This window comes from Anomaloglossus baeobatrachus, chromosome 6, assembly GCF_048569485.1.
Source record: "Anomaloglossus baeobatrachus isolate aAnoBae1 chromosome 6, aAnoBae1.hap1, whole genome shotgun sequence".
NCBI lineage: Eukaryota > Metazoa > Chordata > Amphibia > Anura > Aromobatidae > Anomaloglossus > Anomaloglossus baeobatrachus.
In genome coordinates, this window is record NC_134358.1 from 179,142,050 (window position 1) to 179,156,025 (window position 13,976).

The 13,976-nt window shown below is 42.9% G+C and overlaps 1 pseudogene; it reads right to left on the minus strand.

Annotated features, from left to right (window-relative positions):
* LOC142243851 (dol-P-Man:Man(5)GlcNAc(2)-PP-Dol alpha-1,3-mannosyltransferase-like) overlaps nt 1–13,976 on the minus strand; it is a 134,169-nt pseudogene that overhangs the window by 61,195 nt on the left and 58,998 nt on the right.

The window sequence follows — 13,976 nt, forward strand, 5'->3', positions numbered from 1 at the left end:
CTGATTTGTTCTTGTTATTGTAGATTTTTTTCACATATATTTCTGCTTATTAACAATATACAGTACATCTTCTATGAGTATCTCCAGCAGCACATTGTAGTGTAATCACTCCGATTATTATATTGATGTACAAGTTTAAATACTAGCACAAGATATATATTGACAGGATGTTACAGGTTTCTCACCAAGAGCGCAGCTCCAGTATACAGATCACTTTCTGCTCTCTAAAACCCCTGTTTAAATATACACGGTCCCAATTCATCATTTGCAGTGCTTCATTTTCCTTTTTTGTCCTGTAGTATGAGTTGGTGTTATTTGTGCTAAAATCATCAAAATGGCTCATGCAATTATAAAATTTGGTGCAAAGTAAAAAATTGATTTTCTTTTCCTGTCTTGAACTGTTTTTGCAACTTTTCGCAGTGGAATTCACATAGTGGTGCACTGAAGAGCACACCAGGGGTAACTGGAATGAAATTGTGTCTAATTGTGCGACTTTTTAACATGTCACAATTGATAAATCCTGCTCAACTCTGGTCTATATAATAAACTAAATTTATCAGACCTTCAAAATATGAATACATATATTGAGTTACAAACCAATACTACCAACCATTATAACAAGCTACTCTTAAAACTATTGGAAGAGGGAAATTGTACGGGAGCCATAGATACAAAAACTAAAGAATATTTGTTTGTTCCCTGCCCGGTTGTACCGCTCTACCACTCGTTACCCAAGGTTCACAAAAATATCTTTCCACCCCCCCTCAGGCCCACTGTCTCCTGCATAGGGTCTTTGGGGGAAAAATTGGGAGTCTGGGTGGATCAATTCCTCCCACCACTAGTTTATAATATACCAGGGTTTATCAAAGATACAAAAGAGATAGTTAAAGCCTGGGATAACTATGAGTGGAATCATGATTTTCATTGGCTCTCATGCGACGTTGTTTCATTATATCCCTCGATCCCACATAATGTGGGAATTTGATGGCCAGCACAACATCTAGATTGGTTCTGTGGGTATGAAACTGAACTAAAGAACGTCATATTAACATCAGTATAGTTTCTCTTGGAACATAACTATTTCTCGTTAAACAGGAAATATTACTTACAATGCAGGGGCATGAGTATGGGGGCTCGTTTCTCCCCCTCGCTTGCTAACATAGTAATGGCAAGGTGGGAGGAAGAGTTCCTATACAGTGACACCAATCCATTTAACAGCAACATCCATTGGTATGGCAGGTACCTGGATGACCTGCTGTTAATATGGGTTGGTATACAAGATAAAATTGGGGATTTTCCACCTACATTAATTCTAATGAATTTAATTTAAAATTTACGTCAGAATCACATTGTACAAAGATAAAAACGTTACGGTGCTTGGGAGAAGGGAAGGAAAAAGCGAAAAGGCAAAAAAAAAAATGTCTGCAGCAGGAAGGGGTTAACAATGTACAACTTAGAAAGCAAGAAAAAAATTCCAGGAAATATAATAGTATAATTAGAACATTACATGATATTAAAGGGGTTGTCCACAACTTGGTCATCCCCTTCTTATTTCCCATGTGAGCCCCCACAAAAATAAAAATGCCAATACACACCGTTGGTGCCGGCGCGATTACACCAGTGTCGAAACTTGTGTTCCCAGGGCTCATGTGACATTGTTAAGACACGGGAGCCCCGCACCCAATCACCACCGACTTCCTTCTCCCTGCCAAAGGTGATTGTATTTTTATGGGGATGGTGCAAGAAGTAGACAACCCCTTTAATACAAAAATAATATCACATTATTCTATGTTCCCAGTACCCTCTTACCTGATGTAAGGATATTTCTGATGCCCTGAGATGACTGTCAGGGCAATTAGCACACAGACGCCCAATAGCGTCCATAAGACCCACAAGATTGGCAATAATGCCAAACCCCGGATCTCCATGATGGAAAGAAGATTAGCAAAGCAAAAGCTTGTACTCTCTCTCTTTCTCTCTCTATTTCTCTCTCTATTTCTCTCTCTCTCTCGCTCTGTTTCTTTCTCTGTATTCACAGATAAGAAGGCAGATTTAGTATCAGACAGAGGTTTTATAGGCTCAGAACCTGATGATGTCACAAGGCTGTTGTGATGTCATTGCTGATCACCTCATTGTTACATCATCACTCAGGCAGCCAGGATCTGATTTGTTCTTGTTATTGTAGATTTTTTTCACATATTTCTGCTTATTAACAATATACAGTACATCTTCTATGAGTATATCCAGCACATTGTAGTGTAATAAATCCAATTATTATATTGATTTACAAGTTTACAAACTAGCACCAGATATTTATTAAGAGGATGTTACAGGTTTTTCACCAAAAGCACAGCTCCAGTATACAGATCACTTTCTGCTCTCTAAAACCCCTGTTTAAAATTGCTTGACCCCAATTCATCATTTGCAGTGCTTCACTTTCCTTTTTTGTCCTGTGGTATTACTTGGTGTTATTTGTGCCAAAGTCATCAAAATGGCTCATGCGATTCTAAAATTTGGCGTAAAGTAAAAAATTTGTTTTTTTCCTGTCTTGAGCTGTTATTGCAACTTTTGGCAGTGGAATTCACATAGTGGTGCACTGAAGAGCACACCAGGGGTAACTGGAATGAAATTGTGCCAAATTGTGCGACTTTTTAACATGTCACATTTGATGAATCAGGCTAAAATATCTGGAATTGCAAAACTCCCCCTACAAAGCAGAAAATCCCTCACAGGTGAGCACATATAAAATAGGCTTAAAAAGGCGCAAATAGAATACTGAATTGAGTGCAAACATAAAAGGCATAAAACATACACAAATAGATAAAAAAAATAGGCGCAAAGGCAATGATGAATTGGGGCCCATGTTTTTTTTTAAAAAAACCTGTACATAGAAATTTATATTTGCTTAAAAACCCTAAAAGGCAAAAAATTTATTCTAAACTTTGAAACATGGCATACATAGACATGCTCATATTACACTACAAACTTTGAGCTGTCATCCAACATCAAGATTTTGAGCAATGTATGAAAGAAAAACCGACTTTAAGAGACAATGTAATTACTAATCATCAACATTCAAGAATATAGAGTATAATTCTTAAAAAATTAGTCTTATGTTGGTTAATTAATTTTGTGTTTTGTTTTTTTTTACTCTCAATGTCTTCCTTAAAGGGAATCTGTTACTGAGAGTAGCATAATGTAGGAAAAGAGATGCTGAATTCAATAATATATCACAGTTCCCTCTGTGCAGCAGTTGTAGCACACAATTTTTACACATAGCATGAAGCAGAGCTCCGAAACCTGCCCCCAACCTCAACATGCTCTCTATATACTAAGTCTATTGACAATGAGCTGCTTATTACAGGAGGGAGCGTGGTCAGACAACTACTAACGATTCCCTTTAAGGTATCCTGCATCTGTGTGAGCTTCACAGCGAATAAATAAATCTGTAGTGTATTACAGTGGCAGCAAAGTGAATGACATTTTATTTAATCTTATCCACACACATTACAAAAGAAATCTTCAAAGGAACTTGAAGAGGAACATGCGGTGTATATTTTATAAAACTCCATCCTCAAAGTATTCAGTTCTGGATTCAGGAAGTTTGTTAACCCATCAAGTGCTTCACCGGAATTAAAGCAAACTGAAAAAAAGTTACATTCATTTTTTTCCCATAAAATATGTTTTAACCCCAAAGTTTTCATTTTTATAAGGCTTAAAAGGAGAAAACAAACCCCACAATAAGTTATTCTTTTTCTCCCAAGTGTAGCAATACCCAGTATGTGGGGTTTTGATTTTTGGAGCACATATTGCTGTAACAGAATACAGTTTGCCATTTGCCGAGCCTCTGAGCTGCCAGAACCCCCCCAAACATTATCATTCCCCCTCCATTTGGAAACTATATTTATCATGATTTAATCTAATGGTATAGCAAATAAGTAGAGAGAAGGGAAGAAATGCGATTTGACTTTTGTCATTTGTGTGTATCAAACTGCGTGTGCCTTGTCACATTTATTATTATTATTTATTATTATAGCGCCATTTATTCCATAGCGCTTTACATGTGAAATGGGTATACATAATAGGGACAAGTACAATAATCATAAACAATACAAGGCACAGACTGGTACAGGAGGAGAGAGGACCCTGCCCGCGAGGGCTCACAGTCTACAAGGGATAGGTGAGGATACAGTAGGTTAGGGTAGAGCTGGTCGTGCGGCGTTATATCAGACTGACGGTTTCGGCAGGTTGTAGGCTTGTCAGAAGAGGTGGGTCTTCAGGTTCCTTTTGAAGCTTGTCAAGGTAGGTGAGAGTCTGATGTGTTGTGGCAAAGCATTCCAGAGTATGGGGGAGGTGCAGGAGAAATCTTGGATGCGATGGTGGAAAGAAGAGATGAGAGGGGAGCAGAGAAGGAGATCTTGTGAGGTACAGAAATCCCCCCAAAATATGTGGTTATTTTGACTCTTGGAGCACATATTTAGCTGGAAAATAATACAGGTTGCCATTTATAGAGACTCTGAACTACCAGAAAACCCCCCAAAAGTTACCCGCCATTTTGGAAACTACAGCATTTAAATAATTAATCTAGGGGTGTAGTTATGTTGAACCCCCCAGGTTTTTCACTGAATTTTTTAGCAGCAGTCTGTGCAAATGAAAAATTATATTTTTTTGTTTTTACTAAAATGTTGTTTTAGCCCTAGTGGTATTTGATCTTTGGAGTGAAGAATTGGCTGGAATGCTTTCTGAGTGCCATGGCAAATTTGTAGAGCTGTCAAGGTACCAATGCAATTGTAATTCTTCAAAATTAACATCACTTTGGAAATTACACCCAATTTTTCAAGGGATACAGTGAGCATTTTAAAGGGAAACTATCACCTAGAATATGCGATCTGACCTATCGGCAGATGCATGTGTGCCCTAATTATACCTCCCTACCCATCCTTGTATTGTAAAATTGTGTAATAGGAAAGTAATAAAAAACGTTTTATTACTTTCATATTTCCTATGTAAATTTCATATTTCCTATGGACGTCTGCATACTTTCCATGGTATCACGCCCCTGTGGGCGTGATACAATGGAGTCACATGAGCGATGTCCCCGTCGCTCATTCTATCCTGCGCGCATTGCGGCAGGCTTATTTTCCAGGTGTTGACTCGCTGGCGTCAGACGCGCACTGCGCATGCGCAGTGCGCATCTGAAACTGACAAGGAGAACCCGGAAGAGAAGCCCGCCGCAATGGTAAGTATAAACGTTCGCAGGATAGAATGAGTGACGGGGACGTCGCTCATGTGACTACATGGTATCATGCCCACAGGGGGGTGATACCACGTTAAGTATGCAGACGTCCATAGGGCAAGGCGCCGCCCATGTGGTCAGTGGCTCTCTAATTTACATAGGAAATATGAAGGTAATAAAACGTTTTTTATTACTTTCATATTACACAATTTTACAACACAAGCATGGGTAGGGAGGTGTAATTAGGGCACACATGCGTCTGCCGATAGGTCAGAACGCATATTCTAGGGGACAGGTTCCCTTTAACAGCAAAAATGGTTTAGTTGAAGAGGCAGACCTTATGATGTTCATATAGGGGTGTAATCAGAGCTTTTAGTTTAGTTTTTACAATTTGAGAGTGAAAAATGGAGCTGGTCAGTATAATTGAAATACTGTATATTTCGGAGTATAAGATGCACTTTTTTCAGACAAGGATGAGAGAAAAGTGGGGGGTGCATCCTATAGTCCGGACGTGCCTGGCTCTCTGTGTGTGGGGGTGCAGCGGTGGAGCGAGTCACAGGAGGCAGGAGCAGAATCGACACTGCAGGAATTCGGTGGCTGGTGCAAACATGTGTGCACACTATTAAAGAAAATTAATATTCACTGCTCCCCCTCCCAATAATTCCACCCACCTCTCAACACTGAAGCTGGTGCCGAGAGGTGAGTGAGATTATGTGCATAGGGAGCAGTGAATATTTATTTTCTCTAATAGTGGACACTATTTTGTGGGGTATAAAATTAAAAAAAGGTATGAGAAGTCAACTTTTGGCCATTGGCATAGGACTCTGGGTTGTTTGATATGAAGTGATTCAAATAGGTATTTGCTTTATCATTAAGTTATTAAGGGATGAGAAAAAGGTGGAAAAAAATAAATGTCTGTGAATGTTGTGGCATCAGATTTTGCTTTGAAGGGGCTGTAAATTGAGAAACCTAAGGTCTGTAATTGTTGTGTGGAGCTATTTCATAGCGTCTGCTTCTTCTGCCATATTTTGGTATTTGTGTACGTTTTTTGCTAAACGTAAAATTATTTTTTTTATATCTTTAAAACAAATATACTGTTTTTAGCGGACTGGAAAAACATTGTTTATAATTGGATATAGGAGCAAACTATTCCCAAAAAGCCAATATACTGTAAGAACCTAGCGCTACTCCACCATAGTCAGTATAAAAGGTGACTGGCAAATTGACGCTACAGTAAACTACAGTTCTTCCATCTTCTCAATCCTATAAAGTCTAGTGTGGACATACAGTAATTAACAAGAGGCTGTTATTGTGGAAGAACTGTGTACATCTTAATTACTAAGGAGCTGCAAATCAATGCCAGGTGAAAAATTCTGCTTCGAAAGCAGCCAGAGTGGCACCATGTTAGATTGCCTTCCCTAGCAATGGAAGGACAATATTTTTCATGTTTCATGCCATAGTGATTAGGGATGATCAATACCCTATTATTCGCTTCGACGGCTATCCGCCGAATACCTCGCCACTATTCGAGTATTCGCGAATATTCGGCCCCCAATGTAAGTCTATGGGAAACTCGAATAATTTTACATTGAACCTGTAGGTGTCCTGTGGTGACTAAGGAAAAGGCTGAAATCGATGGGAAAAGGCTGAAACTATATGGGCACAGCCTGTAGAAGGCGCTTCACTGCATTTCTGGTGTCTTTGAATAACGTGGTCAGAGCAGCATGTGGCGTTTACGTAGTCGCCAGAACAGCTCTCAAACCAAAGTAAAAGAGGGGAAATTGCTAAGAAAAAGTTTCTAGTGCCTAATAAATGTAATAAAACGTCAAATCAAGTCCCGACCTCCCAAAGAAAAACACTTTAGCATATGTTCACAAGTTTCATTTTTTACATTTTTCCTTTTTCGATTAGAAAGGGCTGTAACTTATACATTATATTGGTGTCTGTCTCACACCTCCTTTTTTTGGACACATTTGACAGCACTATAAAAGGTCAGCTACAATGTGCCGGATGGGATGTTGATCTTGCCCTCCTCCTCCTCCACCAGCACCACTGGCTCCAGTGGCCCTCTAAGGGCCACTGGCTGTTCTCAAATCTCAGATTTCGTAGGGCTCTCAGGTGGGCCCTGTAACATACATTGGAGAGGGATGGCAGTCATTTGCAGTTTTCTGTGTCCCCTATATCATTAGTGTGAAAGTTGGAATACGTACTCCATAACACTTTACAGTGCTATTGCCAATGTGGCTATTTGGATGTTGGCCTTGCCCTCTTCCTCCTCCTTCTCCCCCACCAGCACCACCAGCTCCAGTGGCCCTCTATTCAAATTCTATTCAATTGATTCAGAAATGTATGTTTTATGGACAAATGAACACCACACTGGAACATCGAAGCTGATGTCGTTGATGATGATTGCATCTGACCAAAAACAAGTTGGGAGCATACTTCCTAGACCACAGTTTGTGAAGCATGCAGCACCGTGGAGGTGGCAGTTGTTTCCCCAGGGGAGAATGGTTCAGACACTATGGAGCACTGCATCAGTAGGTACTCCCAACAGTTTTTGGTTTTTTTTACAAAAAATTGGTAGGATTTGCAATGGGGCATAACATGCCAAGGAGTTTAATACATTCACTTCCCCTAGGGTGTAGTGGTTCAGACATCATGTAGCTAAGCATCACAAGGTACTCCCAAGAGCTCCCAACAGCTTATTTTAAAAAAAAATTGGTAGCATAAGCAACAGGGCATAACATGCCAAGGAGTTTAATACATTCATTTTCTCCCACCGCCAAAAGGTTGCAGAAAGCCTCTGTTCCCACAAGCCGATACGGCAAAATCTCAAGGGCTATCAATCGTGCAATGTGTGCAGTTATGGTTTCTGCCCTTGGGTGCGTAACAGGGTATTTTCGCTTCTTTTTGAAGGTCTGAGGTATGGACAACTGAACGGAACGCTGGGACACCGAAGCTGATGTCATTCATGATTGAGTTTGGCGAACATCAGGTTGGGAGAAGGAGGCATCAGCGCCACCTTTTTGCACACCAGTTTGGGAAGCAGGCAGCCCAGGGAAAGTGGTAGAGTTTGGAGTCTGGAACTCAGGCTTTATTCCACTAGCTAACACCGAGGATTTAAAAAAATTCAGTTTCTCCAGGGGGGAATGGTTCAGATACTATATGGAGCACTGCATCAGTAGGTACTCCCAACAGTTTTTTTTTTTTTTAAAAATTGGTAGGATTTGCAACAGGGCATAACATGCCAAGGAGTTTAATACATTCAGTTCCCCTAGGGTGTAGTGGTTCAGACACCATGTAGCTAAGCATCACAAGGTACTCCCAAGAGTTCCCAAGAGCTCATTTTTAAAAAAATTGGTAGGATTTGCAACAGGGCATAACAAGCCAAGGAGTTAAATACATTCTGTTTCTCCAGGGGATAATGGTTCAGACACTATGGAGCTCTGCATCAGTAGGTTCTCCTAACAGCTTTTTATTAAAAAATGGTAGCATGAGCAACAGGGCATAAGATGCCAAGGAGTTTAATACATTCATTTTCTTACACCGCCAAAAGGTTGCAGAAAGCCTCTGCACTGCATCAGTAGGTACTCCAAAGAGCTATCAACAGTTTAGTTTTAAAAAATTGGTAGGATTTGCAACAGGGCATAAGAAAGTAAGGAGTTTAATACATTCAGTTTCCCCAGGGGATAAATGTTCAGACACTATGGAGCACTGCATCAGTAGGTACTACCAACAGCTTTTTTTAAAAAAAATTGGTAGGATAAGCAACAGGGCATAACATGCCAAGAAGCTAAAACAAATTCTGGTTTTGCAGCGGGCCATGTGTAACACACCGTGGAGCACAGCATCATTAAAGAACATAAATAGAGACTGCCTGACCAATTGTTCTAGACAGTGTAGCCTCGACAGTGCTTGTGCTAGTGCATAATGTACAAAGGCTTGAAAAATATTACCTTGAGTGATTGGGCCAATTACATGGCGGCAACAGCCCAACAAGTTACATTAGTTATGCGGTGTCATTAGATGATAGAAGACAAAATAGTCTTGAATGAAAAACAATGGAACTTATTTGAGCTTAAGAAATCCAAATTTTGGAGCTACACTTATTATTGGGTCTTGTTAACAGGAGGCCTGAGATACTCTGAGGCATTCCATCTATGGTTCATTTTGATCATGGTCAAGCTGTCTGCACTTTCTGTGGATAGTCGTGTGCGACTGTCTGTTATTATTGACCCCGCTGAGCTGAAAACACGCTCAGACAACACACTCGCAGCAGGGCAAGCTAGCACTTCCACAGCGTATAAGGCGAGGTCTGGCCAAGTGTTGAGCTTGGAAACCCAATAGTTAAAGGGAATTGTAGACTCTGAAAGCATGCTGATATGGTCACCAACATAGTCCCTCACCAGCTTATTTAACTGTTACCTCCTTGTCATCGTTCCCCCAACCGTTATCTGAGTCGCAGTTGACGGTTTGTGGAAAATGGACCAGTTTTGGCACATTAGTCCCTCGCCTGTGTTGTTCCTACTATGCGTAGCCCTCTGTTGTAATCCTGTTGTGTGAGATGACACACTACTTCTGGCGCCAGCATGATCTGAGGGTAATCGTTTCATCAACTGCTCTACTATAGCCATCTTGAATGTTTCCGTAGTAAAATCATTATTTGCCTCCACAAGTAGCGAAGCAAATATGTCTTTGTAGCGTGGGTCAAGGAAGGTACATAACCGGTATTTGTTGTGTGCCAATATGTGGACTAGTCATGAGAAAGGCAGTGTGACATGAACTGTGCTATGTGTCCCAGACTCCGAACTGGAAACCTTTGTGTGTCACTGCTAAGAATACATTCTGTCTCCCTAAACCTCCTCTCCTCCTCAGTCTCTCTCTCTCCTCCTCCTCCTGCTCCTCCTCAGGCCATCCATGCTGGACAGCTCTGAAGCTTGGGTTGTCAATCCCTTGGTTACCAACTTCAAAGGATTCCTGTTCTTCATCATCCTCCTCATCCTCATCCTCATGATGCTGAGCAAAGGTGTCCTGAGCTTGTTGGCCGAGGTTGTGCGGATTACTAACAACCGTTGTGAAGTCTGGATCCACAGACAACTCAGGTGCATGAGAACTTTAGTCAGTCAGACCATCCAGAGAGCGTTTCAATAAACAAATCAGTGGAATGGTAATACTGATAACAGCATCATCACTGCTCACAATGTTGGTACAGTAATCAAAATTCTCCAAGATCTGACAAATGTCTGCAATCCACACCCACTTGGCAGTACTTATGTCTAGCAGGTGCGTCTGATGGGCATGTTCCAGCTGGAATTGGGATACTGCCCTCTGCTGCTCATGGATCCTGGTCAACATATGATAGGTTGAATTCCATCTCGTAGGGAGGTCACATATTAGTCTGTGATGAGGCAAGTGTAGGCGCTGCTGCAGCACTGCCAGGCCAGCAAAAGAGGGAGATGACTTGCGGAAATGTGCGCTAATACGTCGTACCTTGGTAAGTAGGTCTGGTATCTTCAGAAAGTGCTGAACTACAAATTTTACAACGTGGGCCATACAAGGAACGTGTGCAAGCTTTCCAGGCTTTAAAGCCGCCACCAGATTACGACCATTATTGCACACTACCATGCCTGGACGGAGATCCAAATGCTCACGCCATTCATCTGTCTGCTCAGTTATCGCTTTCAAAAGCTTAGGTGCCGTGTGAGATTTGTGACCGATACAGATGAGCTTCAGTAGAGCGTGTTGACGCTTAGCCGAGGCAGTGCTGCAGAGATCCCAGCTGGGGTATGATGTCGGCGGTTGGACACCGGCGGATGTTGAGGAGGATGCACAGGAGCCAGATGAAGAAGAGTAGGAGGAGGAGGGAGTTGTTGCTGTGTAGGAGGCTACTGAAACTGTGATTAAAGTGGGCCCCACTATTCTGGGTGTGGAAATTATATGGGATGTTGCCGGCTCAGACTCTGTACCAGCCGCCACCAGGTTCACCCATTGTGCCGTCAGTGAGATGTAGCGTCCCTGTCCACTTCCGCTTGTCCACATGTCTGTGGTTAAGTGGACCTTCCCTGTTATGGCATTGATGAGAGCTCATTTGATGTTTACAGACACGCGATTGTGGAGCGCGGGGATGGCACAACAAGAAAAATACTGGCGGCTAGGCACAGAGTATCGATGTTCTAACACCGCCAAAAGGTCGCGGAATGCCTCTGCTCCCACAAACCGATATGGCAACATCTCAAGGCCTATCAATCGTGCAATGTGTGCAGTTATGGTTTCTGCCTTGGGGTGCATAACGGGGTATTTTCGCTTCTTTTCGAAGGTCTGTGGTAAGGACAACTGAACGGAATGCTGGGACACCAAAGCTGATGTCGTTGATGATTGAGTTTGGCCAACATCAGGTTGGGAGAAGGAGGCATCACCTCCACCTTCTTGCACATCAGTTTGGGAAGCAGGCAGCCCAGGGGAAGTGGCAGAGTTTTCAGTCTGGAAATCGTGTTTTTCAACTAGAGCTGTCAACCACCTAGTGGTATGTTTGGCTAACATATGGTTTCTCATGCTGGAGGTGCCCAAGCTGGAAGTATTTTTGCCTCTTTTAAGCTTGGTCTGACAGATTTGATAAATGGCAACCGTTTGGTCTGAAGGACTCTTGGAAAAAAACTCCCACACAATCGCACAATGGACCCTTGGACTCTGAGATGGCTGAGGTCATGCACGGACCCTTGGACTCTGAGATGGCTGAGGTGGTGCACGGACCCTTGGACTCTGAGATGGCACAGGTGGTGCACGGACCCTTGGACTCTGAGATGCCACAGGTGGTGGTGTCATATGCACAGTTGATTGACTTCTGGCAGTGGTCGAAACTCTATGTCTTACAGCCTTATTGCGGACTATGGGCACATGCTCCTCTGCACTGCTTCTCTCGCAATCCATGCCACCCGTCCATGTTGGATCAGTCACCTCATCATCGACGAAGTCGTCTTCAAATTCCTCAAGGTCAACATGTTCGGTAATGGAGGTTTGAGGCTGACCTGAGGGCAACTGTGTCTCATCATCCTCCAACACTTCCACCTGATTGCCCAGCATGTCACGGCCAACAACATGGCTTTCTTCTGGCCTTAGGTGCTCAAAGATCTGTGCATCACTGCAAACCACGGCCTCACCTGCGTTGGTGGTGTTGCGCGGTGAGAGGCATGAAAGGTCAAAGGGTCCCGTAAACAGTTCCTCAGAATAACCTGCTTTGGTGTCATATGTTTCCTTAGAATACTGATGTTGTGAGGAAGGATGACCAGGCTGAGCATTCGATGGGCCAGCCTCTGGGCTACTCAAGTCTGTCTGTGTGGACCCTTGGGATTTGCTACTCGGCAAGTAACTGGAGGCATTTTCTGCTATCCAACTCGTTACCTGTTCGCACTGTTCAGGGCTCAAGAGTGCTTTCCCACGTGGAGAAGAAAATTGGGATAGGAAGGTAAAGGTCGATAAAGCAGGAACCTTTTTCTTTGGCTCAATCCCACTGCTTGAGCGACCACCACTGTTACTACCACCTCGTCCACGGCCCTTACCCCCTCTTTTTCCCATTTTTTCAAGGTGAATACTGTAACGTGACCTTTTCTACAGGCAGTGGAACAACACTTATGCCGGATTGTTAAACTTGCAATAATAGTTTCTCACGATAGCTCTTTCTGTAAGTCTAAAAACCAAAAGGTAACTTTATTGGACAAACTATCATTTGGAGGAGTCGACAAAGATGTTGTGAATGTCTTTCAGCCCCAAAAGAAAACAGGGTTTGAAAACACTTTTCTTTTTGTACTGTTTTTTGGCACTAAAGCCGGCGTCACACGGGACGATGTACTTTGAGATCGCACGAGCGATCGTACCCGCCCCTGTCGTTTGTGCGTCACAGGCAATTAGTTGCCCGTGGCGCACAAAGTCGTTAACCTCCTGTCACACGCACTTGCCTCTCGGGTGACGTCGCTGTGGGCGGCGAACATCCTCTTCCTGAAGGGGGAGGGATGTTCAGCGTCACAGTGATGTCACACAGCGGTCGGCCAATAGAAGCGGAGGGGTGGAGATGAGCGGGACGTAACATCCCGCCCACCTCCTTCCTTCCGCATTGCCGGCGGGACGCAGGTAAGCTGTGTTCGTCGTTCCTGAGGTGTCACACAGAGCGATGTGTGCTGCCTTGGGAATGATGAACAACCGGAGCACAGAAGGAGGACCGACATTTTGAAAATGAATGACGTGTCAACGAGCAACGATAAGGTGAGTATTTTTGCTCGTTCACAGTCGGTCGGAGGTGTCAAACGGTACGATAGGTCTAACGATGCCGGATGTGCATCACTAATGACGTGACCACGACGACATATCGCCCGATATATCGTACCATGTGACGCCAGCATTAGACTGCGTTTTCATAAGAGCAAGGCCCTATGTAGGTGCTGTAAGATATGAAGCCCCCAAAACTTTACAAAGCTGTTGCTAGGAAGGTACTGGCCTTGAGGCACAATTACTGACCCTGTCAGCAAGTATTAATAAAAATTGGGTAACAATCAGACTGTGTGTTAACTGCAGCAAGCCACTAGGTAGGTGCTGTAAGATATGAAGCCCCCCCCAAATATGCTAGGTGGCTGCTAGGAAGGTACTGGCCTTGAGGCAGAAGTTGTTCCCCTGACAGCAAGTATTATTAAAAATTGGCTAACACTCAAACTGTGTGTTAGTTGCAGAAAGCAACTATGTAGGTGCTGTA